Here is a 3,800-nt window from a genome sequence, read left to right on the forward strand (position 1 = left end):
AAATTCCCTATTAAAAAGGGGGCCTTTGAGACCACTAGGGAGTCACCTTTTTCTTAGAAGATGGTTCATCATGTTGGAATAACTTCCCTTGCATTCACAGTACAAAAATAAATAAATAAATGGAAATAGCTTTAGTCTTTCTGAAACAAGACAAAAGAAAGACAAATATTCATGCCTATATAGGAAGACTATATAACATTGTAAATGACATTGGTGAGTTCAGATCCCAAGATGTAGAAGCATCTGGTGAGGTCACATCCTAGGCTAATAGAGCATTCACAAAGAAGCATTCACCAGCCACTAAGAGAAAGTAACTCAGTTTATTTTGAATGGAAAAGGGATATTTATATAGGTTATAGGGTGTAAACTGTGTAAGCCAATCAGGAAGGATGTGAGAGGGATGAGAGAGGATGTGTGCGTTTCTGTGTTTAGGGAAAATAGGGTATACGGGATTAGGGAAAGCAGGGCATGAGCTCTGTCTTTGAGAAGGGCTAGATAAGTCCTGCTACATTGTCTTTACCTAGCGGCAAGAATCCCAGATCAGAGCTTACAGCAAAGTGTTACGAGTGGCTGTTATTTTGCAAAGGTTAAGTAAAAATTGGGATAAAAAAATTTTAATATAAATTATATTTAGAGTGAGTGGCCTTTCCCAAAAAATATTTGGCCATACACTATAACTGCAGGCTTCAGGCAAGTATTTAGTTTGTCTAACCCCAGAGGATTCTACTTCTAGGTCAAAGGATAAGTAAAAGTTTTTCTCTCCTTCATCTTCTTTTCTTTCGTGGCTGGTGCTGAAAGACATTATACTAGAATTCTTTGGGCTCACAAGTCTTAAGTCATTGACAGGGTATTGTCAATCATGCCCCAGATTACAAGTCATGGCTAGGGTGTCATAAAGCATGCAAATCATTGCCCGGGTGTCATAAAGCTAGGGTGGCATAAAGCTTGTCCCTGGTTTCCTCATTGCAATGGTGGCTAGAAACCTACCCCTGGTTCTGTTGATAGGACCTAAAGTTTAGGAGTATATAGTCAATCTCAGAGCAACCGAAGCTTAAGTTAAGCAAGTATGAAAAATGTTCAATGTTAAAGGCCCATCTGCAGTATAAAAATGTTGGAGCTCCTATCCCTAATAGATGGAAATTCTTCTCGATCATAATTTCCCCCATTTTACTGGGTCAATGAAAAAGGAGAAAATGATATTGCCACAAGGTAATATTAGGGCACCAGAGAACTCTGGCTAGGTTGTAGTCCATTATCTCTGGTTCATAGATATATAAAAACAATATTGTTCCCAGATAACTACAAATAAAGAAATATACTTATCCCCCATTTTGTCTGCTCAATTTCAAGGCTACAATACAGTTTCCCAATAAATATACACATGCCCCAAGTCTCTTGAGAGCAAGTCTAAGATAAGATGATTCAAGAGTACTATTTCTGTTAATGAGGTAATCTGTTATCTCAGAATAATCAGGGAGGCAATAGAAGTGTCATTCATTTCCTGTAGCTGCTGGACAAAGTCACTAGTTCTTGAGCTAGGACCTATTCAAAAATTCATTTATGAGTGGCAATCTTTGGTGACAAGAATTGAAATGGTGCAGGAGGGTATGTGTGTGTAGTAGTGGGGTGGTGTTTCAGGGCAAAGGGGATGTTGAGTTGTAGGGGAAGAAGGGTTTAAAAGTAAAAGGTAAAAATAGACAAAGCTACAAGTCTAGTATAACAGCATAGGGAAACATTAGAAAAGCTTTTGATGCATATCAGGTGGGAGAGGGGGAATATAGGAAGACTATGTACAAAACAGACAGACATTATGTACAACACAGAAGGACAGTAGACTAACTTAAAGGTGCCCCCCATAATTGATCAATCGATACAGCTGTAAAACTGAACAAACTAAGGTGTCAAAATGCTTCATAAATATAAAGCTGGAAAGTAACATAGTGAGAAAATTTTAAGACAGCTACTATTAGAGCTAATTTCTAGGAATAACTGCTAGTGAAGTTATACTTGGTTGTAAAGATATCATAGTCTATGCATAAACCATTCTCAAACAAATCACCTTTTCCATATCCTGTCCTAAGTACATATCAAATGCTTTTTACATAAATTGCTAAACATCCTAATACTAAAAACTGAAATAAGAGTTAAGTTCACTGAGCACTGTAGTGCCAAGCTGGAGCATCCAACTTCTTTCTCCATAAAATTCTACTTTAAATTATGCAGCTGTATCCATTGCTATGGATTTGATTGAAGTATAAAAGAAGATATAAGCTGCTAAATATTTCGCAGAAAAAGTAGGGATATCTGAAACTTCATGATCATCAAACTGAAACCAGCTACATTTGTCTAGCTGCATTTTTATAGTAGTCAGTGTAAAGACCAGTGTCTATTTCACAATGATTCAAAACAGAAAATACATTATTTTTCCAGGTTGTTCTTAGAATCAATAACACACTGTGACAAGACAATTTTTCTAACTGGAAGTCCCTACAGGTCTTTAATTTTTGCTTCCTCCTGCCCTCTGCAGTGACTGCAATAAAAACCTTTTGTTGTCAGTTTTTCTTCTTGGGAAAAATCATTTGAGGCAGTCCAGGATTGTACATTTGCTTGTGGCAAAGTGAACTTCTTGTGACATGTGAGGCATTAGACTGTATTAGAACTGGCATTAAAAATGTGTAACAATAATAGACTCATTAAGTTGCTTGTATCTCTGCCAAACAGGCTCTACAGTTTTTGAGATGGTCATTAATTTCCTCTTTATGTCTTTTCTGCCTATCAGTTTTATCAAGATCATCATGGATACCATTCATCAGAAATAGAAATAGTTCATGTAAATTTTGTTGGTGGTGCCCCACAAACATGTCATTGATCTTTCCATTGGTTATCTTAAAGTCTTTTGGGCTTACATGCCTGTGCTGTTCACCCCTCCAGAAGTAAGCCAAATTCTTCTGCCACTTAATGCCTTAATGAATTGATCTGTTAATATCTGCCTGATTATAGTTTCAGTTGAAATAGTAAGCCAAACAGGGAGCATTACATAGCGTTGTAATATTGAGTTCAGGTAAATGTATTTTATTAGTTATGAATTCCAGTGAACACTGGACCAGTTCTCAAAATACTAAAAGCAAAATGTTGAATCTCAGTATGACTCCTAATCCCTGTAGTTTCTACTTTAGTTTGATATGTTGCTTTTGTTGTATTTATTACCTGTTGAAGTTGCTTCTGGTTTCCTTTTCTCTATATCTCATTCAGACTGTGTTGGATGCAGGAAGGAGAAGGAATACTTCAGCTTGGAAGGTTCCTTATCCCTTTAAGCAGGAATCTGTGGCTTGATTTCATCATTGGAAGGAGATTTTACTCTCTAATAGAAGATATTTCATTCATAGCTAGTTATTCACATTCCCGATTATATATTACATATATAGTTACATATATATATACATACATACATATATAGTTATATATTCTGGAGAAAAAGAAGCATGGAGATGCATCAAAATAACAACAAAAGTAGCATCAGTCAATCCATCATGCCTATCATCACCCCAGTAAGAGAAACACTGAAAGGTGTAGCAACAACAGTCCAAAACTAAGAAATTAGCATAGTTTTGATACCATTCAGAAATCTGGGTCTCTCTCACAAAGGGACCATGGCACTGACCCATTAGGGGATCATATTATTAACTATCGTTGGGGTCTTTTAAGGTCTCTGTTCTGACCCCCTATTCAGAGTCCCTGTTTGGGCACCAGCTGTAAATGATGCTGGTGAAGTCAGATCCCAAAATGTAAAAGTTACTGGT

Source organism: Suncus etruscus, chromosome 9 (assembly GCF_024139225.1).
Source record: "Suncus etruscus isolate mSunEtr1 chromosome 9, mSunEtr1.pri.cur, whole genome shotgun sequence".
NCBI lineage: Eukaryota > Metazoa > Chordata > Mammalia > Eulipotyphla > Soricidae > Suncus > Suncus etruscus.